This window comes from Mauremys mutica, chromosome 1, assembly GCF_020497125.1.
Source record: "Mauremys mutica isolate MM-2020 ecotype Southern chromosome 1, ASM2049712v1, whole genome shotgun sequence".
In the NCBI taxonomy this organism is placed as follows: domain Eukaryota; kingdom Metazoa; phylum Chordata; order Testudines; family Geoemydidae; genus Mauremys; species Mauremys mutica.
Window position 1 is genome coordinate 98346138 of NC_059072.1, and position 27351 is coordinate 98373488.

Below are 27351 nucleotides of genomic sequence, written 5' to 3' on the forward strand. Positions count from 1 at the left end.
CTCGGTGCTGGCGGCGGCGCGGGGGCTGCTGGGGATTGTTGTTGTTTTGGTTGGTGACGCCCCGCCTCGCTCCAGGGGAGCCCGGCCCCGCCCCTAGGTGTTCCGGGGGCGGCCCCCGCCCAGCGCTCCCCGCCAACGGTAACGCTGAGGGGCGATGAGCCGGCGCTCGCCGCAGCAGCTGCGCACTCCCGCGCATGCCCGCTGGGGGAGTGGCCGGAGCCCGCCCAGCTCGAGCGATGATTCGGTGCTCGCCCGGCTGCCCCGCACGCGTTCGCAATGCGAGCCCAGGGCGGGAGCGCGAGGCTGCTGCCTGGGACGGTGGGAAATCACGTGGCCTGTCTGTGCCGCTGCTTAGAGGGCGATGGCCTTTGGCAGCTCCTCTCCCAGTGATGGCCGCCCATTGCTCCCTGCCTCTGAGGGGATGCTGAGTGGGTGAGGGCCCCACATCCATGACCTCAGGCTGGGCCCTGCCGGAGCTAGGGCATCCCCACCCAGGCCTCAGCCCTCTCTGCAGCGTTACCACCAGTATTGCTAAAGCTGAGCATTAACATGCCCGGGTCTGCCCCAACCTGCCAGCCCCCACCCACCTCCAAATTGAATTGGCAGGAAGGCACTTGGCAACTTCTCTCCCTGCCAGGTACACTCCAGTGGTAACAATCCAGCCATAAGCAGCATTAGCTGATAAAGAACAGCAAAATTGCTATGCAAAATTGACTAATTTTAAAAAAATCTAATAAAATTAGTGGATGAAATGGAAGTAGTGGGTAGAACATGTCTTGACTCATCTTCAGCAACGCATCTGATAGTATCTCTTGAAATCTTCCTCCAATATGTCAGGGCTTGCCACAGCAAAACATCTGTTGACTTCCTTGGGGAAAAGACTGGATTGAATATTTGCAGTGTCTCATCAATTGTAAACTCTGAAGTACCATCAAATGGAAGAGATTCTCTGCTTGGACAGTGGCTGAAGGGATTGCTCCAGAATTCTTGCTTATTCCCATTGATTTTTATTATTATATTGCAAAGAAGCTGGCCTGTCCATAGCATCCCTGAAAATTCATCCATCTACATATCTTTTACCTGCCTGGTGTTTTTTCCCCACTCTACATTTCCTGCATGGGACTTGAACTTGCTGCTAACAAAGCTTATACGGAGCCATCCTTTGAGCTTCCTGTGGATTGCTTTTTGGATTACCTGTTCACACAATTTTCTTTATAGTTATCATTGCTGCCAGGAGCATCAGTGAGTTGCAAGCTCTGATGGTGGTGTTACCTTAAGAGCCAAGTGGTCTTACATGCCAACCCAAAATGTATTCCTAAAGTGTGATGGACTTTCATATTAACCCATCTATCTCCCTCCTGGTCTTCTTCCCCACCTTGCACTCACACCTGGGGAAGACCTGTCTCCACATCTTAGATGTGAAGAATGTATTAGTTTTTATCTAGACTAGAGAGAGATAAGCCCTCCCAAAAGTCCAGTAGGTTGTTTGTGGTGTATGAGGAGAAATGTAAAAGGCAGGATCTCCACTCACAGATTAGCCAAGTAGATTATTTTATGCATTTGATTGTGCTATTATGTGTCTAGTATCCCTCACCAACAAGAATTGAGGCCTACACCACTAGAGATATGGATGCTTCTGTAGCCCATCTTTAGGCTAGTGCCCATTGCTGAGACTTGCAGAGCAGAAACTTGAAGTTTAATTCCCACCTTCACTAAGCACTACCCCTTAGACTTAATCTCCGGTTCAAATGCTGAGGTTTGAGAATTTGGTGCTTCAGCCTCTGTTCATCTTACAACTCCTCAGCCCACCTTCCATCTTGGATGGTACTGCTTCCCAGACACCCCCTAATAGTGGTTCGGTGAGCTTATCATGAGGGGTACCAATCCCTTAAATATGAATGCACAGAATCAACTCTTAAACAACATTACCAGTAATAACCTTTCTCTCTTTTTCTCCAAGAAAATTCTCTTGCAGGAAGTTATCTGCAACCTGGGACTGTTGACAGCAGGAGCAGCATGTTTTCCTTAGGAGACTGGCCAGGCTTACTTTCTGTTTATAAAGAAACACAGCCCTTATTGGTCTTGCAACAAGCAAAAGAGACGAGGTAAGGTGAAGCAAGCTTGGGATACTTTGCAAAGGTAGAAGAAGTACAGCAATGGTGGGTAAACCTCAGAATATTCATTTTGTATATCCACCTCAAAGTACAGCTTATTCAAACGTTACATCTCTTTGGTCTGCAAAGCTCATGGGAACAGGCTTATCTTTGCTGTTTCAGCACTTCTGGTTCTCTCAGCCAGCTGTAAACAGGGAGTGCCGAGGGGTGAAAAAAATATGTGCCTAAAACTGAGGCACAAAAGTCATGTACTGTGTCCCATTTTACCGAATTTCTCTGCAGGAAAAGGAGACTGAAATAAAGAGGAAAGAAACGACGAATTAAAAGGAACGTTTTGTTTTGGTGGTTGAATATCCTTTTTTTGGTCAGTGACAGACCTGGTACTTATTATAGTCTCCTTTATGCCATGGATGATAATATGACATTTTGAGCAATGTTTTAAGCATCTCTCCTCACAATCCAGGGTACTGATAGAAAGTAATGTGGCACTATTTCTGCAGTGTTGGAAGAATGGTAGGCCAACCTGGTCATAATCAGAAAGCCAGATATGTCAAATATGAGTGAAAACTTCTGCAGGTGTGTTTATTAGTCTCACCATAAACCAGGTGAGGTGAGCAACACAATACAAGGTGCAGGCATACACTCCACACAACATTAGGTATTAATTTAGCAGGAAAATCTCCATACAAAGAAACAATGAATCACAATGGAAAAGTTAAAATGCTTTGCGCAGCTTCAAAGCTTTATCCACACTAAAATTAAAATGACTCATAACCACCAATCCCTTAGGCACATCCTCTGAGTTGTGTTTATAACGTCAGGCTCCTGCTTCATGAGCCTTTGTAAGTAATGCAGAATTTAAGCCTTGTGTACATCAGACAGTAGTACCAGTTTAGCTTAAGGCCTGGGCTACACTAGTGGGGGGGTTCGAACTAAGATACGCAACTTCAGCTACGCTATTCATGTAGCTGAAGTCGAAGTACCTTAGTTCAACTTACCTGGCCATCCTCACAGCGGCGAGTCAACTGCCACGGCTCCCCCATCGACTCCGCTTACTCCTCCTGCCGAGGTGGAGTATGGGCGTCGATTCGCGGATCGATTTATCGTGCAGATGAGACACAGTAAATCGATCTCCGATACATCGAACACTACCTGCTGATCCAGTGGGTAGTATAGACGTACCCTAAGTCGTGATTTTAAACAGATGCAGTTAAACTTGGCCAAAAAGCTGTGTTGACACTCTTATTTTGACTTAAACCAGACTTATTTCCATTTGGCTTGTTGACTAAAAATCAGCTGAAGGTAAACCAAAATGAGCCACTCTTAAACCTAAATAAGAGGGTCCACAGAGGGGTTTGCACCAGTTTAACTAAATCTGTTTGAAACCCAATTGAAGTTAAATAGGTGCAATTTTCTCATGTAGATAAGGCCTTAATTTTAGACCACACTCCCTCATAAATCTTAAAATGAGGATGGGATTTCACATCCATCAGCACCTCCCTTGGTACCTTTAGATAAAGGACAAACTATCAAAAATCAAAGGAGTCATAAGTATACTACTTCCTCTTTCCCTTCCACATTTTTGTAAAGAGACTGGCATTTGACTAAAAGTACACATCGGTAAGCATTAGACCCTCCTGAGCAAATATAAAGTGTACTCTGGGAGGAAAGGCAGGCATTGAGCCAAACCAAGAATTAACCAGTTTAAGAAACCTTCAAAATCTCCACTCTCCCCAGCCAAAAAAAATGGATGTAAATGGGATTTCAAGCCCTTCAGCATGATGCTAAGCCCCAGTGACACAAAGGGTTATTCTCTGAGATGGGTTCATGTCTGGGGAACCTCTATCATGAGCAGGATTGAAATGACAAAAGAAGGTGTTCCTTGATTGGGAGTCACTAAAGGCACCATGGCTTATAGACTCATTTTTCTAATTACTACTTTTTTGAACAGAGTTCAAGTTTGAAACTTGCTATGGCCATCCTTGTAGAGGGTGTGCTCTCTTAAATTTGTGGTCACTAATGGAGAATTTTAAAAATAAAAGGTTATAAGCAACTGAAATGTCATTTCTGGGCAGGCTCAGTGGGCATCTCATAAGATTTTTGTACAAAACAAGGAAGAGTTGAAAATTGTGGGCATGCATAAATCACAATTAGGCTCGATTTTCGCAATATTCTGAAACTGAGTTTTAATTTAAAATAAAAATCTAAATTTCGTGTTTGTTTCTGTTAAGAATATATAGCCATCTATATTAGGTTCCTCCTGTGCCTGAGGATGTGCAGTCATGGACTCCACTTCTGGAGATGGTCAAGAGTTGGGCAAATGCCTGTGAGGAGCATTCCCCTTCAGGAGTCACCCAAGCTACAATCCTCCATCTGGGGTCTGCACTGCAGATACTCCAAGGCTGTGATTTAGCCCCTAGTTCTCTTACTCTTAGAGTCTTCCCTCATAAGCCTGACCTGCAAATCCTTGCTTTTCTGTGTGTTTCTTCTTTCTGCTACTCAGAACTGAATTCACAGTAGTATTCTAAAAGTGGTCTCATTAGAGACATTTAAAAAAGGATTTTTACCTTCCTGTTTTGGGACTTGATGCCTTTGTGTAAGCAGCCCAAAATATATTGGCCCAGATAGTCACAGGCTGATCCCTAGATACAGAGAGATTTCCACATGAAGCTCTTCCTTGACACGCAGAGAACAATCTCCTCTGTAAAACCCTAGGAACCTATACCCTAGGAACCTATACAGATCTTTGCATGTGGTCAGGATCTACACGGGAAAGGGCTGGAGACTATGCAGAATAGGTAACATTTATTATAATGGTTTATTATTTGTATTGCAGTGATGCCCAGAGGCCTCAGTGAGAGTCAGGACCCAACTACACTAGAGGCACAACACACAGGAAGGCATGGCTCCTGCTCCAAAGAGATTTCAATCTAATTTAAGACAAGTTGCAGCCAATGAGTGTGATAAATAATGGGAGCACTGGAGGAGAGAAGAAAAGATTAACAGTCATAAACTAAGTCTGGTACATAGGCTTACTGTGTGCTCAACTTGAAGGTTTCAAATCATGTGAATGGTGGTGATGGTGGTAGTTTTTAAATAAATACATAAAATCAGCTGTCCATAACTGCTGCTCAACTTAGTCATCATTAGCTGTCTGATTTCATTAAGCATCATGGCTGTATTATCTATTTTACAGCTCTGTGCTGCATGATAGTTTTTCTGGAGCTTGCTTCTCAGCATCAAACGCCCCTATTAAGGGTGTCCCCAGAGCTGCAGCAGGCAGGGAAAGCCCTGGTAATGTGGCTCCTTTGGGAGCCCTGCTAAGGAGCACCAGGGGCCCCAGAGCTAGTGCAAAGGCACAAATACTCCATGCAGATAGAGTCCACAGGAGGTCATTGCTTTCTGCAAATCTCACTCAATCTGCTAGGCTCAGGGGGCAGAACAACTGCTTATCTTGGAGATGGGTTGGGGGTAGCGTTGCGTCCCTTGTGGAATGGAGGAAACTCCACCAGGAGAGCCTCATGGAGTTTTCTTCTCAGGCCCTCTCCCATGGGTATTTCCACTAGTGGTATGGGTGGGGATACACGCCTTTTTACACATATAGCAAGCTCATATATATTTTGCTGTTGACTATTCCCCATAGGTCTCTGAGCATTCCTGCTAGTGTCCCTCTCCCATTCTCTAGCTAGGTTTTAGATTCATTTCCCCCAAATATATTATTTGGCATTTTTCCAGGTTGAATTTCAAGTGTACATGAAACATTAAATCTTCTAGCTATTGAATCCTTTCTGATGGGTTTTTCTTGTTTCCCTGTTGACCGAACAGCAGAGAATGTACCGGTACATACATGCTCCTCTGTGTGCCACAGTTGGAAAGATTGGCGTAAAAGAAGAACTGAATAAAACAGCTGGGTTGTGTGCTAAAGGCAGGCATTGGGGTAGTGTGAAGCAAAAGTGCTTTGCTGGAGCACAGGCCAGGTAAATGCTTTGTTTATTTACATATTTGGGTCAATTGTGCTTTTCTTTGTGTACAGTTGGAATTTCTTGTCTGAACTGAGGAGCAGCACTATGGAGAAGAAAACTCTTCAGTGCGAAGCCTCCTGTCCCAGCGTGGACTGCAGGTGAAGAATTTTGAGAACAAGGTGGTAGAATTTTTTTGTAGAAGTAGCTTTATAGAATGTTGGAATTGTGATCATTTTAAGATCTGATTTGGCTTTATGTGACTGTCATATCCGTACCCGACTTCCTATATCAGAAGCTGTTTTGGAGCCTTTGATCTGTCTTTGTTAACACATAGGTTGGTTTAAGTGGTAACCTTTACTGAAAGTTATCTACACTTTTAGGGATATCATTCACAAAGAAGCCATAAAACATCAAACAGGAGAACCCAGACTGTTTTATCTGCACACTGGTAAATACAGTAACTCAGGATGAGATTTATAAATGTACATAGATAGAAACAAATGAGTTTCTTTTTCTTCTTACACTTAAGGTGAAAAGAAGAGAGAAAAATTAAAGGAATGTTTAATTTAAATGAGGTAGTTGTTTTAGTCCTATTCCATTACTGGAGACAAATATCAGAGCAATTTTGTGTGCCACTTTCTGAGGTCAACATTTACCTTGCATATTATATGATTATTCTAGGTAAAGTTTGTTGGTTGGGGGAAGCAACTGGAAGAAATGGTGGAGATATCAGCCCCTGGACTGAGGAAGTGCAACCACTGCTTGTTACTTAGGTTCACAATTTGGGGTTCATGTTAGATCATAAGCAATATTTGGATGTGCAGACAGGATCAGTGACTAAAATTGCTGGTTTCTATCCCCTTTTATCAACAAGGGTGCAATCTTTTCTTTCAGATACAGATCTTGTTGGAGTTATCCAGGCCTTTGTCATTGTGAGATTAGACTAATGAAATGTGTGCTACATCTTAAAATCACTTGGAAATGTAAATTAATGCAGAATGTGACTTCACGCTAAGTGGTGGTTCAAGTGGACATCACTTTACACATACTATCTCCTGTTCTATTTTGATTTCTGTTCTATGCCCATCACTACGCTGCTCACCTGCACTCATAATCTGTGCTGCTTCTGATTAGTTTCCAAGTGGAATGTAAGGTGTCAGCTTTGCCGATAAAGTCCTGAATGGTTTGGGACTTGCTCCTGGGATAGATCGATATCTACTTGTGATACCACAGCAACTGCAATCAGCGGAGGTCCTCAAACAGTCCCCTGCTTTCAAATACAAGGTAATGCTGGCAGAGAATTCTTGTGTGGATTCCTCAACTCTGGAATTCACTACTCCATTTGACCTGCCATATTCTGAATTTGCTGATTTCTAGGGCATGCTGCAAGGCTGGTCTGTTTGGTTTTTGGGGAAGGGCTAAGTTGAGGAATGTTTTGACTCGATATGGGTTGTGATTTGTAATTTGTAGAATGATTCTGTGGGGAGAGCTTGATACGGTGAAAATATCCTTGTGTTTGGGATTTTCATCACTGGGTTGATGTATTTAAAATGATTATAAAAGCACCTTAAGCTTTATGAATCAGTGCTTTTTAAAAGAAAAAAAAAGATATTCTAGCACTAGAAAAGGTTCAGAAAAGGGCAACTAAAACGAGGAAATATTAAAGAGGCTAGGACTCTTCAGCTTGGAAAAGAGAAGACTAAGGGGGGATATGATAGAGGTATATAAAATCATGAGTGATGTTGAGAAAGTGGATAAGGAAAAGTTATTTACTTATTCCCATAATACAAGAACTAGGGGTCACCAAATGAAATTAATAGGCAGCAGGTTTAAAACAAATAAAAGGAAGTTCTTCTTCACGCAGCGCACAGTCAACTTGTGGAACTCCTTACCTGAGGAGGTTGTGAAGGCTAGGACTATAACAATGTTTAAAAGGGAACTGGATAAATTCATGGTAGCTAAGTCCATAAATGGCTATTAGCCAGGATGGGTAAGAATGGTGTCCCTAGCCTCTGTTCGTCAGAGGATGGAGATGGATGGCAGGAGAAAGATCACTTGATCATTGCCTGTTAGGTTCACTCCCTCTGGGGCACCTGGCATTGGCCACTGTTGGTAGACAGATACTGGGCTAGATGGACCTTTGGTCTGACCCGGTACGGCCATTCTTATGTGTTGTGTATTTGGTTGTCATGGTTTTGTTGCTATGGCAACTGAGTTAGATTATTATGGGTTAGCTCAACCGGTTTCAACCGGCTGAGGAGCTCTCTGTATATATGTAAATAAAATGGAGGTTTTGGTTAGCTGCCTGCTCTCTGGCCTCAAGTGATTGCTTCCTACACCGGCTGCCCCAAGGATATAACACTGGCGACGAGGATGGGATTCCGGTGCTGCTCCAGTAACAGAAGGAAGTAGAAGTTAAGGTAAAGAACAAACAAACAAAAAAAAAGCTGCTTGTTGCACTGACTGTGAAAGTGAAACTAAAAATCATGGCTACTCTGACCAGGCCCCTGGAGCCTTTTGATGAGAATACAGAGCAGTGGCATGTGTATACTGAGCGTTTTGAGCTTTTTGGTATTGCAAATGACATTACAGAAGCGAAGAAGGTGCCAATATTCTTAACTGTTGTAGGGGCTAAAACCTACTCTCTGCTACGCAGCTTACTACACCCTGTTAAGCCTGAGACTAAATCTTACAGTGACATTGTGGAAATCCTGGGGTCTCATTTCTCCCCAAAACCACTGGTAATTGCTGAAAGATATAGGTTCCACAAAAGAGACCAAAAGGAAGATGAAACAGTTGTACAATTTGTAGCCATTTTAAAAAAGCTAGCAGAACACTGTGAATTTAAAGAAATGTTACATGATGCCCTGCGTGACAGGTTAGTGTGTGGCCTGTACAGTGAAGCTATACGGAAGCGCCTACTGACAGAGGCTCAGCTTACCTTACAGAAGGCTGTTGATATTGCTGTCTCCATGGAACTGGCTACAAGGGAGGCACAATACATCGGTGCACCCCCTAGGGTGCAAAAAGTGTCACAAGAACCGACCCACAAAACTGTGCAGAGTCAAGAATGTTACCGCTGTGGTAAGCCGGGTCACCAGGCATCAGAATGCTGGTGTAAGGACCTGGTGTGTCGACACTGTGGCAAAAAGGGACACATTGAGTGTGCCTGTAAACAAAAGAAAAAGAGGCCTGTGGTCTGGCCGACAAAAAGAGGAACCCTGCATACCCTAGAGCAGACCCAGGATGATCAAGGTGACACCTCATCGCAAGAGGAAGTGCCACTGCATGTTTTGTCTTTGGCAATGGGCTCACATGAATACTGGGTAACCCCGTTATTGGATGGCAAACGTATACGCATGGAACTGGACACCGGTGCAGCCGTCTCACTGATCTCCGAGACTGTGTATAAAGAAAAGCTACAGCATCTTCTGCTTAAGGCAACAAAAACTGTTCTGAAGACGTATACGGGAGAAGCTGTGCCTATGCTGGGCACTATTGATGTTAAGGTGGAGCTCAATGGACAGGTGGCTAAATTGCCACTGTTTGTGGTGAGAGGTAACTACCCAGCCTTAATGGGTAGGTCTTGGCTTGGGAAGATTCAACTGAACTGGGCAGAAGTGCACCGGATGACTAAAGAAGAAACCAGTCTAACCCCTATACTAAGGAAACATGCTGCTGTTTTTGGAGATGATTGGGAAGTATGAAGGGAATCACTGTGACATTGAACATTAAACCTGGCAGTCCACCAAAATATCTGAAAGCCCGAACTGTGCCATATGCCATCAGGCCAAAAGTTGAAGCAGACCTGGAGCGCCTGGTCACCAATGGAGTCCTAATACCAGTTACCCATAGCTCATGGGCCACTCCTATCGTTCCAATCGTGAAGAAAGATGGCTGTCTCCGGATTTGCGGTGATTTTAAAGTCACTGTCAACCCAGTGTTGTGTGCAGAGCAATACCCGCTTCCCCGCATCGATGACCTCTTCGCAGGCCTGGCTGGGGGACAAAAGTTCAGTAAGATTGATCTGAGTCAAGCATATTTACAGATGCACGTCGATGAAAAGTCCCAAGAGCTGTTGACTATTGTGACTCATAAGGGGCTTTATCGATACTGTCGTCTACCCTTCGGAATAACATCTGCTCCCGCCCTGTTCCAGAGGGCTATGGACCAGATCTTGTGTGGCTTGTCAGGAGTTCAGTGCTATCTGGATGATATCCTGGTCACTGGAAGAAATGAAGAGGATCACTTAAAGAATTTAGAGGCTACCCTACAAAGACTGGAAGAGTATGGCCTACGAGTTCGCAAAGACAAGTGTGAATTCTTCAGGCCCTCTGTTGAATATTTGGGACATATCATTGATTCTGCAGGTCTTCATAAGGCCCCTGCAAAAGTTAAAGCTATTGTGGAGGCTCCCCCACCTCGAAATGTAAGCCAGCTGCGCTCGTTTCTAGGACTCCTGAACTATTATGGAAAGTTCATCTCACAGTTAGCCACACTGCTAAAACCACTTCATGAGCTCCTTGGGCAGAACAAGGCCTGGAAGTGGACTGAAGCCTGTGCTGTTGCATTTAACAAAGCTAAGGATGCATTGCTAAATTCTGAAGTTCTAACGCACTTTGATCCATCCTTACCACTGCAATTGGCCTGCGATGCCTCCCCTTATGGAGTGGGAGCAGTCGTGTCACATATTATGCCTTCAGGAGAAGAGAGACCTATTGCTTTTGCTTCACGCACTCTAAGCAAAGCAGAAACTAACTACGCCCAAATCGAACGTGAGGCATTAGGAATTGTTTTTGGAATTCGGAAGTTTCATCAGTACCTGTTTGGGCGAAAATTTACTCTTCTCACAGACCATCGACCTCTGACATCAATTTTTGGACCTTACACAGGCATTCCCCCATTAGCTGCTAGTCGTATGCAACGTTGGGCATTGTTACTTTCAGCACACACATATGAAATCAAATATCGGAAATCCACTCTACACGGCAATGCAGATGGCCTCTCAAGGTTGCCTTTGCCGGTCAAACACCAAGATAGTGCCCACAAGGAAATCTTCTACTTTGAACAGGTAGAGAATACACCCATCACTGCTACTCAGATAAAGAAGGCAACTCGCGTTGACCCAGTATTGTCCCACGTTATGGACCTGATGATGCATGGAACATCTCGACAAACCTCTCCAGTCTCATCCGACCTTGTTCCCTACATGTCCAAGCGGACGGAGTTATCGGTCCAATCTGGTTGTTTGTTGTGGGGGAGACGTTTCATTATTCCACCACCACTGAGATCACAGATGTTAGAACAGCTACATTCCGGTCACTGTGGAATAGTGCGCATGAAGGAAATTGCACGAAGCTATTTTTGGTGGCCTGGACTGGACAGCGCTATTGAAGAGAAGGCAAAAGCTTGTATGTCATGTCAGGGTGTGAGGAATGCACCCCAGTGGGCACCCCTACACCCATGGGACTGGCCTGAAAACCCGTGGCAACGTATTCACGTTGACTTTGCTGGCCCCCTTGAAGGAAGCATGTTCTTGGTGGCAATAGATGCCCATTCTAAATGGCCAGAAGTCTCTATAATGCAGTCCACTTCTGCAGAGAGTACTATCCAAAAACTACGAGGACTCTTTAGTCGTTTTGGTCTGCCAGAACAACTTGTGAGCGACAATGGACCGCAGTTCGTTTCTCAGGAGTTTCAAAATTTTATGAAAGCAAATGGGATACACCACATCACGTCAGCACCATATCATCCGTCCACCAACGGATTAGCTGAAAGATTTGTGCAGACAATGAAAAACGCTTTGAAATCAGCAAGGGGACAACACTCCATTCAAAAGCGTCTGGATACCTTTTTACTTTCCTACAGAAACACACCTCATGCTACGACCCACGCATCTCCGGCCTTTCTAATGATGGGACGACAGCTGCGCACTTGCTTTGATCTGCTGAAACCTTCTGAACCCCGACAAATTGTGCAACATCAGCAGCAATATCAAGTCATCAGACGGGCACCCAGAGCAAAAGACCGAACCTTTAGCCCGGGACAGCTAGTTTTGGCTCGGAATTATACTTCCAGAGCTAAATGGGTTCCGGCCACAGTCATCACTCAAACAGGACCTGTTTCCTACACAGTCCGGACTGCAGAGAATCTTACCTGGCGGCAACATGTAGATCAGCTGTTGCCAGGTCATGCCAGTCCTCAGGACCCATCTGCAGTTGAGGGGTCTGACTTCACCTCTTCTGGTGAGGGATCGAATCACGAGTCACCTGTTTCTGACTGTTCTCCTCCATTACTGCCGGCGGCTGAGATACCCCTTTGCCCAGCACGAGCTGATACCACCTCCTCACCTGTTCGTGCTGCGGACCCTGAGCCCCTAGTGCTTCCGGGTGCAATAACACCAGTAGTTCGCCGTAATCCACCTAGAGACAGAAGGCCTCCTCATCGGCTGGATCTTTAGCTAGGGCGAACCCACGGTTATGGGGCAAAATAATCCCCAGGGTTTAGCCGGGAATGGAGGCAGTCTACCCTCCTTCTCTAGTCTAGTGTGTGTTTTATTTAGGGGATGTTCTTATTAGGGGGGGAGGAATATGTTATGTATTTGGTTGTCATGGTTTTGTTGCTATGGCAACTGAGTTAGATTATTATGGGTTAGCTCAACCGGTTTCAACCGGCTGAGGAGTTCTCTGTATATATGTAAATAAAATGGAGGTTTTGGTTAGCTGCCTGCTCTCTGGCCTCAAGTGATTGCTTCCTACACCGGCTGCCCCAAGGATATAACATTATGTTCTTAGAATGCTGTCTTTTTCCCTTGTGTAGTTAAGGATCTTTTGGGGCCAGATTTTCAAAGGCTTTTAGGCACCTAAAGATATAGATAAATGTCTATTGATTTTCAAAAGTGCCTAAGCAGAATAATCCCCTAGCTCCCATTGAAATCGGCCCCCTAACGCGCTCAAGCGCTTTTGAAAATTCAGCACGGTGTCTAGCTATATCTTTGGATGCCTAAATATTTTTGAAAATCTGGCCCTTTGTCATTACATGGAATAATATTCCTTTTAATTCATTCATGCTAAATTAAACTAAAGACAGTTGTACAGTAGAACCTCAGAGTTACGAACACCTTGGGAATGGAGGTTGTTCATAACTCTGAAATGTTCATAATTCTGAACAAAAGTGATCGTTGTTTTTTCAACAATTTACAACTGAACATTGACTTAATACAGCTTTGAAACTTTACTATGCAGAAGAAAAATGCTGCTTTTAGTTTTAATTTTAATTTAAATTAAACAAACACAGTTTCCTTACCTTGTCAAATCTTTTTTTTTAAACTTTCCCTTTATTTTTTAGTAGTTTACATTTAACACAGTACTGCACAGTATTTGCTTTTTTTTGTCTCTGCTAGCTGATTGTATACTTCCAGTTCCAAATGGGGTGTGTGATTGACTACTGGTGTTCGTAACTCTGAGGTTCTACTGTAAGTGCTTTACAAAAAGGGCCAATGTTTTTGGAGTAAATTGAATATTCCTACTCTAACCAGACTATTCTGCACAATTTAAAATTGTATTACCTAATAACTTTATATTTTGGACTGCTTAAAAATTGTCACTGGAAGGATTCCAAAAACCCAGAGTATCATAAATATTAGAGATGAAAAGGGATTCTGAAACACTTTCATAATGTGGACCACTTCCTCTCCTGTTCACAACTGTGCAATATCACTGTGACAGATACAGTCTCTGCTTACATAAGAACATGGGAAAGTAATGTTAGGGAAGTATTTAATGTATATTTTTTAGCTGTTTTATAATGCAGCATAGCAGCTGGAAACAGTTGCCATCATGTGACCAATCAGCTGTCCATGGACCATCAGTGGTCCACAGACCGTAGTTTGAAAACTTTGGATTAGCTCATCCAATCCATTACCTTATAAGATTATTCCCTATTATAAACTTTCTAGTGTTTTGTCCAGTAAAATTTAAAAAGTCCCAGAAATGTGGAAGGCTACTGCACGCCTATTGGATCTCACTTAAAGGAAGATTTTGCTGACATTAGCCTAAATCAGTGGTTCTCAACCTATTTACCATTGTGGGCCGCATATCCAGCTCTCTCTGTATTATGTGGGCCACATCCACACAATATATATACTACTCGTATGGCGCTGAGGATGTCACATAGGCCACACATGTGCTGATTGGGCAGCAAGTAGCCCACAGGCTGCAGGTTGAGAACCACTGGCCTACATGCACTAAAAGGTTCATACAATGTACCTCTTTCCCAATTTAAGACCAACCACTCAAGCCCAAAAAATGGAATTAGCTTCAGTCATTACTCATGATGGTGAGCTGTGCATAGCTATCATAGAGTTCTATGATATGACGTAGTGGGGTTGCAAAGTCACCCTGCAAATTCTCCACTGCCTAGCCCATCATATTCAGTGGAAACATGATGTTACTGCAGCATTTTTATGCTTTCCACACATGTGGAGGATAGGGTTAGGTCAGTGGGTAGGGTGGCAAGACTTATCTCAAGTATTTTGTAGGAAGCTTAAATTACCATTGTTCACTGATTTGAAATTAAAATATTATTGATTACAATTATTGAAAAGGTATTAGTCTTTGATGTTCCTATATGACTATGCTTCTGAAATTGTTTTAATGTGAAGAATGCCGTGTTTTTTCCCGCACTAAGGGAAAACAAACATCAGATATTTTTTTACATATTGGTTGAAATCCTGGAGCTATCCATAGTTGCACCATTTGAGGTTGTGGCCTGATTATTACTTATGATTTTATTTCCTGCACAGATATAAGTATATTGAATACTTTTAGCTAGGAATTTTGTTTGCTCTAAGTGTAAGGCCACTCTCTTCTGAATGATGTTTTTGTAAGATGAATATGTCATTCATATTTTCTGGACGATTATAGTAAATTATCGTAAGTCACCAAGACCAGATGGCATTCTTTGGAAAACTCTCTGAAGGATCTAAAAATTATAACCGCTGAACTAGCAAAAATATGACATGTATTATTAAAACAGCTGCTATACCACTATTGTTTGTATAGTGCTTTGACGATAAAGTGCAACATAAGTCTTGAGAAGTATTATCATTATTACCAGGGGACTGGACAGTAGCCATCTTTTGAAAAGTTGCTAAGGATGATCTCAGGAATTAGGAACTGAGGAACCTTACTTTATTAGCTAGGAAAGTAGCACTACTGCTCAGGGCATTAGTAAGTTGTGATGGTTTGTGCATGAATCTGCATTGTTTAATCAAAAATACTGTTAACAGGTCATTGTAAAAGAAGATGCTGAAGTTTTGGTGCATTTTCCTCTTAAACTTTCTCACCCTGCAGCTTGATGCTAACCCTGGGCTCAAAGTGAGGATTACACAAAAAGGACTGGACCATGGTAAGTCAGAGGCTTCCAACAGTTACATTGCAATAGATTTTATTGGCACACTATATTGCATCCTTAATACATGCACAATGTGAAAACAAACTCCCGAAAGATTATGAGTCAATAGTAGTCTTAAAAGAAGGAAGGTTTAAAGGTGAAATTAGAACAGAGGCAGTAGTATGGAGTGAGGAAGTAGAGGGTTCCAGATAGACAAGGGAGGGCTAGTGAAAGAACAACTTTGTAAATATGGAGAGTCAAATGGCAAAGTGGAAAGCATTGCTGGAGCAGAGCAAGTGCATGAGGCAGCTGTTGGATGTGATGTGAGCAGGGACGGCTCTAGGTATTTTGCCGCCCCAAGCACGGCAGGCAGGCTGCCTTCGGCGGCTTCCCTGTGGGAGGTCCCGGTCCCGCGGATTTGGCAGCAGGCCTGCGGGAGGTCCGCCGAAGCCGCAGGACCAGCGGACCCTCTACAGGCATGCCACCAAAAGCAACCTGCCTGCCGCCCTCGCGGCGACCAGCAGAGCGCCCCCCATGGCTTGCCGCACCAGGCACACACCCTGAGACCAAGGGAGCGGTGACAAGGAGGACCCGCAGTGAGCAGGAGGCTCCTGCTAGAGAGCCCCTGACTGAGAGAAGGGTTTGGGCCTGGAAGCCAGAACCAGAGGACTAGGGAGGCTGAGCTTCAGCGAGATAATGTCTGGAATACTGGGCCCAGCTCCTGCTAAGAGAACCTGACTGGGAGAAGGGCTGAGGAGCCTGGAAACCTGATGGCTGAGCTCCAGCCAGGTAAAGCCTGAGACACTTTAAATTGGAACCCAGCTGTGGGAAAAGGGCTGGGGGCTCCCTACCTAAAGGGAGAGGGTGAATGAATTGGTGGTGGGGCTGTAAGTTATTAAGGGGCCCTGAAGAGGGGAGAAATTGGTAGCAGAGCACTACAGAGTCGCCTCTGGCCATAAGGGGCTACTAAAGAGTTTGGCTGACCCCATTACAGTATACATTCCCCAACCTCTGTGATCCTGCAGGTCATTCACAAACTGAAATGGAATCATACCACAGTAGTTCTTATTGCCCCAGCTTGGTTAAGACTAGGCTGGTTTTCCACTTTCTGCAGCCTCCCAGTACAACCTGTACAGCTTCTGCCTCCTCTTTCTAGATCTGCTTTTGCAACAACACTGAGTGTTATACCCAGACCCAAACAGCCAGCATGGCTTCTGGATGGTTAAATTATGAAGAGAGGGCCATTCTGTAGCATCAGGGCCGGCTCTCCAGTTTTCGCCACCCCAAGCAGCGCACCGAATTGCCGCTGCGGATGGCGGGGGAAGTCTGTGTGCCCTTAGGGCGGCAGGCGCGTTTCCGTGGCGGCGGCAATTCGGCCACAGCTTCTATGTTTAGCTGAAGCCGCCGCGGACAGCTAAATATAGAAGCTGCTGCCGAATTGCCGCTACCGCTGAAACTCACGTGCAGCCCTAACGGCACACGGACTGCCCCCACCATCCGCAGCGGCCATTCGGAGTGCTGCTTGGGGGCAAAACAGGGACTGCCGCCCCTTGCAGATTGCCTCCCCAAGCACCAGCTTGGAATGCTGGTGCCTGGAGCCAGCCCTGTGTAGCAGTTCAAGAGATACTGCTTAACAGTAGGAAGCAATTCACTAGGTTGATTTGACTAAGTGGAAACATTTTTCAGTTTGGGCTAATCAGTTGATTCAGTCTGCAGTGGCAAGCAGTCAGGACACCTTAGAGTATTTGCAGCTAAACTCTTCAGGCCTTTTCCCTGAGCATTCACCAACAGCAATTTGAGCCATTTGCCCTCCTAGTCAAGTTCAGTTAGTTGTTCGCCAACCCTGTGGTGGTGAGGATTCTCAAAGGGATTACCCAACTTTTTCCATCTGTTAAAGCATTGGTACCACTTTGGGACCTTAGCACTGTGTTAATGGCTCTTATGGAACCTCTGTCTGATTCTTTGGCAATTTGTTCCTAGTCTTACTTGTCTCAAAAGATAGTCTTCCTTATCACCATCACATCAGCTAGGAGGGTGGGCAAGCTGCACGCATTGATGTTGGTCCTCCATACACACAATTTATCAAGGATAAGGTGGCTTTGAGACAGCAACCTACATTTTTAACTAAAGTAGTGTTGGCTTTTCATCATAATCAGACTACATACCTTCCATTTTTCTTCCCAAAACTACATTCTGTTTGGGAAGAGGCGCATCTGCATGCCTTGGATGTCAAGAGAGCATTGTCCTTCTGTGTGGACAGAACCAAGCAATTCAAACAGTCTCCTCAACTTGTTGTTTCCTATGCAGATAGGATGAAGGGCCAAGTAGTGTCAGCACAGACAACCTCCAGATGGATTACTTCCTGTATTACCAGATATGCGGTGAAAAACATTCCTCCTCCACAGAGACTCTTCACTCATTCAACAAGAGCTCAAGCTACATCGGTAGCTTTCTTGAGTGATGCTCCAATTCTAGACACTAGTAAGGTTGCCACTTGGTCCTCAGTACATATATTTACTTCTCATTACACCATCACAACTACATCAGAATCAGGGCTGCCCAGAGGATGCAGGGGGCCTGGGGCAAAGCAATTTCGGGGGCCCCTTCCATAAAAAAAAGTTGCAATACTATAGAATACTATATTCTCGTGGGGGCCCCTGCAGGGCCCGGGGCAAATTGCCCCACTTGCCCCCACTTCTGGGCAGCTCTGATCAGAATTGGATGTGAACTTTGGGAAGGTGACACTCTCTGCAGCCTGACCTCCCTCAGACCTGCCAACTGCATCTCATCCCTCTTATTTCTCCCTCTGTCCACCATTTCATCCTCCACCTCTCTTATGGCCTTTCCCACCACCTTCCTCTCACACTTTCCATATCCGGTGCCCATTCCAGTTCCTTTTCTACCACAATCACCACATCTCCCTTCTCTCCCTCCTCACTATGCACTCCCCTCAAAAAACTGGTTATCATCAATTATTCCAACTATTAACACAAAAACAACAAGCTTGTATGTGTGATTATACCTCTTTAACCTAACCTTATGTTTATTACCCTTGTTCTCACTGGCCCATTCTTGGCTGCTCTCACTTTTTTAAACGTTAGATCATGTCTTTGGGCCAGAGGAGGAATTATTATGTGTCTGGGGAGCACCTAGCACAATTTTGGGTGCTTATTGAATTGATGATTTTATTATTAATATGGCATAAATTCAGCAAGAGCTGGATCAAGAGAACTGGGATTATTTAGTCTGCAGATGAGAAGAATGAGGGGGGATTTGATAGCTGCTTTCAACTACCTGAAAGGGGGTTCCAAAGAGGATGGATCTAGACTGTTCTCAGTGGTACCCAATGACAGAACAATGGGTAATGGTATCAAGTTGCAGTGAGGGAGGTTTAGGTTGGATATTAGGAAAAACTTTTTCACTAGGAGGGTGGTGAAGCACTGGAATGAGTTACCTAGGGAGGTGGTGGAATCTCCTTCCTTAGAGGTTTTTAAGGTCTGGCTTGACAAAGCCCTGGCTGGGATGATTTAGTTGGGGATTGGTCCTGCTTTGAGCAGGGTGTTGGACTAGATGACCTCCTGAGGTCCCTTCCAACCCTGATATTCTATGATTCTAAGGTAAGGATTCGTCCTCGGTAATATTCTGAAGGCCATGACTGGTAAAAAATGGAGATGGGAGAGGAAAAGTAAAAACTTGGGATTTATTACTCTAACATCTTACTGTAACTGAACTTCACTTTGCTAAAAGTGAGGGCCAGGCCCACCCATTTCTCACATCTACTGCCATTGCTACCTCTACCGTACTTAAGTTCTGAACACCATCTAGGATGTGAGACTTTGTTCCCCCCCACCAACCCCCCGTATACTTTTCCTTCCCCACCTTATTTTCTTCTCTTGCCTGTCTCTCTCCTTTTGCCTTCAGTTTAGTAAGAGTCTGGGTTAGTGAGCCAAGATTGTATATTTTGCAACACTGCTGTAAGCCTGTGGCTAAAGAGGAAGTTAAAACCAATGCCCTAAACAGCCTGACACTGGTACGAGTTTGCCAGGTCTCAGTTTCATCAGCTACTCAATGTGCTGTGTCTGTTTTTTTTTTCAACAGTGAGGTCACAAGTGAGTCAAAATCAGACATAAGCATAGGCGCAGACTTCCTCTCTCCCCCGGGGGATGCTCAAACCCCCCCATCCCAGTCCCACTCCTACTCCACCCCTTCCTCCAAGCCCCCTCCCCACATCTTCCCAGCACCACCCCCACTCCACCTCTTTCCCCAAGCCCCCACCCCACCTCTTCCCGCCTCCTCCCCCTAACGTGCCGTCCCTGCTGCCAGGGGTTTCTTTGCAGTGTAGACATCCATGAGGAAGAAGCTCATAAGTAGAGTTGTGGGGCACTAAGGGTATGTCTACACTGCAGTTAGACACTCAGTGTCAACTGGCTCAGGCTCAGGTTGCAAGGCTGTTTAATTGCTGTGTAGACTTGCAAACCCTGTGTTGTGGGAGGGTACCTAGAGCCCAGGCTTCAGCCTGAGCCCAGAAGTCTACGCTGTAATTCAACAGCCCCACATCCCAAGCCCAAGTCGGCTGGCATGGACCAGCCGTGGGTATCTAATTGCAATGTAGACATACCCTAAGTCTTACAAGGAGAGTGTCTTGGGCATTTGTGAGCACTTCAGCATGTTTTTATCAGGCATTGAGAGTACCATGCTCTGAGAACCTATTGGCTAAACTCGGAGGTAAAATGTTTGGGTTTGAATGGGAGCTTATCCAAATTGAACTGAACCCCTGAAGAATTTGCAGATCAGCCATCACGAGCAGCAGCAATACCAGAATGGAATTTTTCTTCCCAGCTCTTATAGGAATTAAAATACTCAATATAAAACACATCTATTTTAGTAAGATCTCAAGGATTCTAGAATTGGCTTCCTCCTGTATGAATTTGGATACAGAGCCGTTGAGAGTCAAGGCTTCTCTGGTGAAGTGTATGAGTCAGAGAGACTTACACAATGAAATTTAGAGGAAAAAGTGCACTCACATTCCTGGATGAACTTCTCCTGAGCCCATAGGCACCGGCTTCCTCCGTCCCAGGGAGTGCTCTGTTGCATCGCAGAGGAGCAGGGACAGAGTCTGACAACCCATGTGATCATAAGCAGAGAGTACTTTATTCATTTCCAGCATGCTCTTATATCCCATTATCGCAAGCAATCAGACAGTTGCTAATTGGTTAACAAAATATACACAGCCGCAGCTGTAACCCCATCCTAATTAACATCCTACACACCTGTTTGACTTATCATCCTATTTACAGTTAGCTGGCCGATGAGAGCGCGCCCAAGGTCAGCCCTTTATACACAATTCCCAGCGTTATCGGCTCGTCCCAGAAGCCTAAACAATCTCAGCATTTCACATTCTATTCCCAACACTTCCCCCCTCCACCCAAAATCAAAAAGGAGGGGGAAAAAAAAGGGATAAAAACATTAGCAAAACATTTCCAACTTATAACAACATAACACCACAATCTATCACAAACCAAAATTAAAACTTTATAAAGCCAACCTATATAACCATGCAATTCTTAACATAACCCCAACAACACCAAACAAAAACAAAGCACAACAAATAAATGGTGTAAATTCTACAGGATTCCCCCCTTCTCTATTGCACACCAACTTGTGGCAACCTTCTATTACCAAATCATCCCTCAGATGTCAGGCGATCAAACTGACACTGAGGGAGGGGGGGTCCTAGAAAAAACACAACATAAACCACATAAAACGCAAAAAACAATTCTGGCCAGAAAGAAAAAAAAAAAAAAACACCACAAAACAAAACAAAAAACACATAACATAAATTTAACTCTGTAAATAAATGCATGGTACATAAAATGCTATGCAGCTAACACCAATTTTCTTAATATCTAAAAAACAAAACAAAACTACCCCTACTGGGCAATCAATCATTACATACAATATACAAATACCCTTAGTACCATCAGGCAAAAAAAAAGGAAAATTACATCATCAATTAAATCATTTACAGTAATACAATTGCATCCTGACTTACTTCTAAATTCAACTGCTATTCCCTCCAGCAACCACAGAGTTAACTTTGTACTCTGCCTAACATTACTCGCTAGTAGTTAATTACCTTTTCTATCAACTACACCCTCAAGGTTATCAACCAGTATTCCAAGCTTGTTGTCTGTTGCCCGCCGCCTGGGCCCGATCCTTTTTTCTTCTTCAAGTTCTCTATCTATTGCGTGCCTGCCTGGGCCCGATCCAAAGCACTTTACATAAAGGTATTTTGGGTCACATAAATTCAAAGCCGTTCTCCCAAATTTCCTAGATTTATGCCTACAACTCCCCGCTTTAAGAATACTCAACAAACCTTTAGGCCGAATTTTCTCAAACTTTAAAAACAAAAAACAAATAGGCTCTAAAAAACAGGGGTTAGTAATGGGGAGGGGTAATATCATTTACAATCCAATTAGGGAGGGCAATACATGCTAAAAAAAAATTCCACAACACAGGGCGCAGCCTGCAAAATAAACCCCAAAATCCAATCAATACCACAGTTTTTAGCAGGAGTCCCAAATTTTTTCCTGCCAGTGTGCAATTCTTTGCTTCTTTACCAGGGTCAGTTCTCAATGTCTTTTTAGTCAGGAATTTCTAGACACTGGCAATATCAATGATGTGAGTGTTTTTTCTCCTGTTCCACCACCATCGTGGTTCAAGTTCTGCGGGGGAAATTATCAGGACATCATCCTATACATTCAGGCAAAGCAAAAATTTTCTCAATCAATTAAATCATTCAGGGAGGATCAAACAAAAAGAATCCTGGCATAGCAAACAAGCAACTTTCCTCCAGGGGCCCAGGTTGTGTACATCGTGTGGCTCTTTCAGACATTCCATCCACCACTGCAGCAGACATCTCTGATACTAACACAGTTGCAATTGCTTCACTGCTACTGCTTGCAGCCTCAAATCCCGAATGAGCAGTGGTAATATCTTGGACTAGTTCAGGAAATAGTTTTCCAGGCACTGCTTCTAAAGGCTTTAAAGTTTCAGCTGAGGTTTCCATAGATGTTACAGTTTCTGCAATGATTTGTTCTTCAATTGCTGCAGCTGTAACAGGCACAAATGTTTTTTGAGCCCCAGAGCTTTCAATACTAAAAATGGGTGAGCCAGTATCTGCCAGCCGCACAGCTAAATTCCCTTGCTCCTCTTCGTCTCCCTTTCCACACACAGGCAGTTCTTGAGGACACATGTCGCTCTGTAGAGGGGCCCCATTTACAACTGCCCCTGGGCATTCTGATACTAGGTTAGATGGCGCATCTCCTACATCATTCTGCATGGGGGCCTCAGCTGCAACCGCTTCAGTGTGCTCTGATTCCAAGGTAAACACAGTATCTTCTACCTCTGTCGTCCCAGGTGCCTCAGTTACCCCACTCTGCATTGCATCCCCAATAAAAGCTTCCTGAGTGATTTGCCGCCCATCGGATCCCTGAAGCCGAGCAGTTCGGGTGGGCTTGTCCATAGCAAAGGCAGTTTGGGGAGGGCCAGTGGATCCAAACCCTCGAGACCCGCGGTCAATTGGGGTCGATCGGGGCACACATCCCTTGAAAGGTATTAACTGAGCAAGACGTGTACCAGCAGTTATAGTCACAGGGGGACAGAGGGCACGTACCATTATCCCAATATTCCCCGTATAGTCGGCATCAATAAGGCCAGGCAAAACAAAAATACCTTGTTTCGATGTTGACGAACGGCCAATCAAAAGGGCACTCAGTCCAAATCCCAATGGACCATCGATGTTGGAAGGAAGAACTTGAACCTCGTCAGTCTCTAAAACTACATCTGTCGCTGTGGCCAAGTCCACTCCGGCACTGCCACGGGTTGCTCCGGTGAGGTGTTCCAGGCAGCCGGGTTGGCGGGTGGAGGCACTTGTGTCGTCGCGCTCCTCCAAGGGGCGCTCCGTGATCCGTTTCCCGGCAGCGGTGTTCCATCCTTCGTGTAACGCGCCCAACAGTCGGCGGCGCGATGTCCAAACTTATCACATCGTGTGCAAGCGCCAGTTGCAGCTTCAGGTGACACATCAGAGGCCCGCTGCCCATTTTGCATAGGGCAGTTCCGCCGGAAATGCCCGGGTTTTCCACAACCAAAACAGGGGCCGGCTGGCCGGGTCGGTCTTCTAGCCCCCCGCTGTTCCCCGAGCAGGGGTTGTAACGCCACGGCCAGTGCAGAGGCCTGTGCCTTAGCATGAATTGCCGCCTTATCCGTCTCCTCAAGCATAGCGGCCCTACCACATGCCTCGATCATTTCCATCAGGGTCGCAGTCTTGGGCAAGGTGGCTAATATACGGCGGCAAGTGGGATTTGCATTCTGGGTTGCAAGATCAAGTCCAACTGCAGTTCTGGCCTCTGGCGTCAGATTAGGAGATCTATCAATAGCCTCTCGAAGGCGATCCAAAAAGGTGGAATACGGTTCCGATGGGCCTTGTGTAATTTTAGCATAGGGAGGGGTCGGCTTTCCCATCTGGGGCACCGCTTTAAAGGCAGCCAAAGCTAGTTCCTGTGATTGCTGCAGGATCCGGGGCTCAAGGCGAGCTTGCAAGTGCGGGTCAACAAAGCGACCGGCTCCCAAAAACATATCAGCAGTGGCCAGGCGCCGAGGATCATCATCCGGTAAATCCAAATTGCGGACAAGAGCCAAGTCAACTCTCTTAGCCCAATCATCTTTCCACAACAGTTTCTGTGTAGGTGTAAGAAGCATATCAGCTAGCTTAATCGCATCGTACGGACACATTGCTTGGCCAACAAATACCTGTTCAATGATAGACTGTACATACGGATTATCTAGTCCATAAGCCATGATCGATTTCTGTGCCTCACGGATCAACTTCCAGTCCAAAGGGGCCCACCGTCTATGATTAGGGTGTTGAGGGTCTGGCGTAATCACCGGAAAGGCCTCGGGTGTTAGACCTTCAAGGATGGCTTCTCTTAAAACCCCATGCCAGCGCTGTACCGGATCCGGAGGGTCTCCAGTTGGAGGGTCCCCGGGGCCAGGCGGGGCGGGGGGGCGAGTTGAATGAAAGCACTTGTGAAGATGCGACCGCGATGATCCAGGTGGAAAACTTTCCAATTGGTCCAACTTATCACACATATGCTGCAGCTGTCGACCCTGGCGCTCCATCTCCTTATAGAAGGCATCAAACTGAGTAAACTGAGTAAACGTAGTCAAATCGGGATATGGGTTTGATGGCACACGTTCCACCCGAGCCTCCTCTGTCCCCCCGCAATCGAGGCACCCCCAGGCCCCGTGGACACGGCATGGCTTTGGAGGGGGTGCATACGGCAAGGCTGTCTCCATAGGCTCGGGCGTATCGGGGGGCAACGGGACCGTAGCAGGATCAATCATGTCGGGGCCGATAGCCACATTGGAGGGTAGTGGGGCCGTAGCAGGGGCAACATCATCCATAGGGTAGGGGTTGGAAGCCAAAGGTATCACCGTGTCCTCACCACCGAAAAACTCTCTGGCTCCAACCGGCAACACAGAAGGCATTCCGGGCGTTGGGCGGCAAAGCTCAGAAAGGGCCGCCTGCACTCCTGCCTCGGCCGCGAGAGTTTCTACTATCTCCTTCGCCTTATTCCATACTGGACTCAGGGAGAAGGCCTCCTTATCGCCCCGAGCCACCGACTTCCAAAGCTCGGAGCCTAGCCGCTCCCAAACAGTTTTATCAAAAATTGTACTTGGTTGAACAGAAAGTCCCCTTCTCCGTCCCCACCGCAGCAGACGGGATAACTTATCAGAGGGGAGCTTCTCTCCCTGCCGCTCCGCGATGCGCATCAAATATTCATGCACCGTCCTTTCTTCCGCTGATGCAGCGGTTCCCATGTTAGCTGCTCACCTCTGGGCTGGGGTGTGCCTCCCTTTTCAGACGCCCTGCGGCTTGCCGCTCGACACTGAGCTCAGGTGCGCCCCTCTTTTCGGACGCCCTGCGGCTCCTAGCCGCTCGACACTGAACTCAGGTGCGCCCTTCTTTTCGGACGCCCTGCGGCCGCCGCTCGACACTGAGCTCAGGTGCGCCCCTCTTTTCGGACGCCCTGCGGCTCCTAGCCGCTCGACACTGAGACTCAGGTGCGCCTCCTTTTCCTCCTTTCAGTTCAGGCCACCAACACTGTCCTCATTCAATCACGTCGGGGTCACCATTTGTTGCATCGCAGAGGAGCAGGGACAGAGTCTGACAACCCATGTGATCATAAGCAGAGAGTACTTTATTCATTTCCAGCATGCTCTTATATCCCATTATCGCAAGCAATCAGACAGTTGCTAATTGGTTAACAAAATATACACAGCCGCAGCTGTAACCCCATCCTAATTAACATCCTACACACCTGTTTGACTTATCATCCTATTTACAGTTAGCTGGCCGATGAGAGCGCGCCCAAGGTCAGCCCTTTATACACAATTCCCAGCGTTATCGGCTCGTCCCAGAAGCCTAAACAATCTCAGCATTTCACATTCTATTCCCAACAGTGCTCAACCCCCCACTCTGCCCTAGGTCCCCCCCTCCTCTGCCCAGGCCTCGCCCCCACCCCTTCTCCCAAGTCCCCACCCCGCCTCTTCCCATTTCCACCCAGTTCTGCCCCCTCCCTCAAGCGTGCCCCATCTCCACTCCTCCCTCTCTCTCCCCGCGCCTCCTGCACACTGCAAAACAGCTGATTGTGGTGGGCAGGAGGCACTTGGGAGGGAGGGGGAGGAGTTGATCAGTGGGACCGCCGATGGGTGGGAGGCGCTGGGGAGAAGGAGGGGAGCTAGTTGCCAGTGGGTGTTAAGCACCCGCTAATTTTTTTCTATGGGTGCGCCAGCCCTGGAGCACCCACGGAGTCGGCACGTATACCTGAGCCACTCTTCTGGGCGCGTTCTAGGCAATGCCCTAGGAAAACCACTACTGCGCATGTACTACATAAGACACATTGCCATAGAAGTTTGTCTTTGCAGGCATATCATGTGGCCTGAAGTACTGAAAGGATGACTGCACATTGTTTTAGTAACATGCCTTCATCCTTTATAATGACAACTCTGCTCTCACTTCTTTCCCTTCAGATTCCACTTCTCCCTGGCCTACTCCAACGTTGGCTTTTTTGAGGCAAGTTCATGGTTTCGGTGTCCAGGAAACAAGAACCAAGAATCTGAGGGACAGGCTCAATCCAGAATACAGGAAGCTGAAATTTCCCACATTAATTTTTAGCTCATTAGACTTTACCCCTGGATGGCTCTCTCTCTCTCTCTCTCTCTCTCTCTCTCTCTCTCTCTCTCTCTCTCTCATATTCATTTTGGGGACTCTCTCTGCCAATATCTTTTCTGCTTTAAAACTGTGTATTCTTTACTGTTCCTTTTCTTTTCAATAATCACTGCAATAAAAAAAGATGTTTTCCAGTCCAATCTTTCCTCACAGATCACAAAATGTTATAAAATCATTACTGTAACATAACACTAGTATTCAAAACAGAGGAGAAAAAGAAGCACCAATTGCAGGTTAGAATATTAACTGTAGGATAAGAGACAAGCAGCGCTGAGACTCGGCACAGATGGCTAATCATTAAGCTATGGGGAAGGAGTAAAGGATGCTACTCACAAAAGCCTTGAAACAGTGATGCAGTAACATACAATGGATAAGGCCTGTCACCTTTAAATGACGATTGGTTCTGGGTAGCTGAATAGAGGGGAATTAAAATCTCTCAGGCCCTACAGTGAAGTAACAGGCAAAATATTCTAAGGGCTGGTCCACACTAGCTCTTTAAATCGAATTTAGCAGCGTTAAATCGAATTAAGCGTGCACCCGTCCACACCAGGAAGCCATTTAATTCGACATAGAGGGCTCCTTAGTTCGA

General features: G+C 45.7%; 1 long non-coding RNA gene across 6 annotated transcripts; it reads left to right on the forward strand.

The window, feature by feature from the left end:
- The first annotated feature begins 17 nt into the window (after nucleotides 1–17).
- LOC123349207 lies at nucleotides 18–27351 on the forward strand. Of its 6 annotated transcripts, none has more exons than XR_006573419.1 (8): nucleotides 18–138; nucleotides 1961–2105; nucleotides 4951–5136; nucleotides 5940–6091; nucleotides 7211–7360; nucleotides 15366–15484; nucleotides 17777–17950; nucleotides 26564–27351. It is a non-coding gene; the product is annotated as an uncharacterized LOC123349207 (long non-coding RNA). The 6 variants fall into 6 exon arrangements; XR_006573417.1 differs by lacking the exon at nucleotides 18–138 and adding an exon at nucleotides 163–1242; XR_006573414.1 differs by lacking the exon at nucleotides 18–138 and having other exon boundaries at nucleotides 163–2105; nucleotides 6971–7360.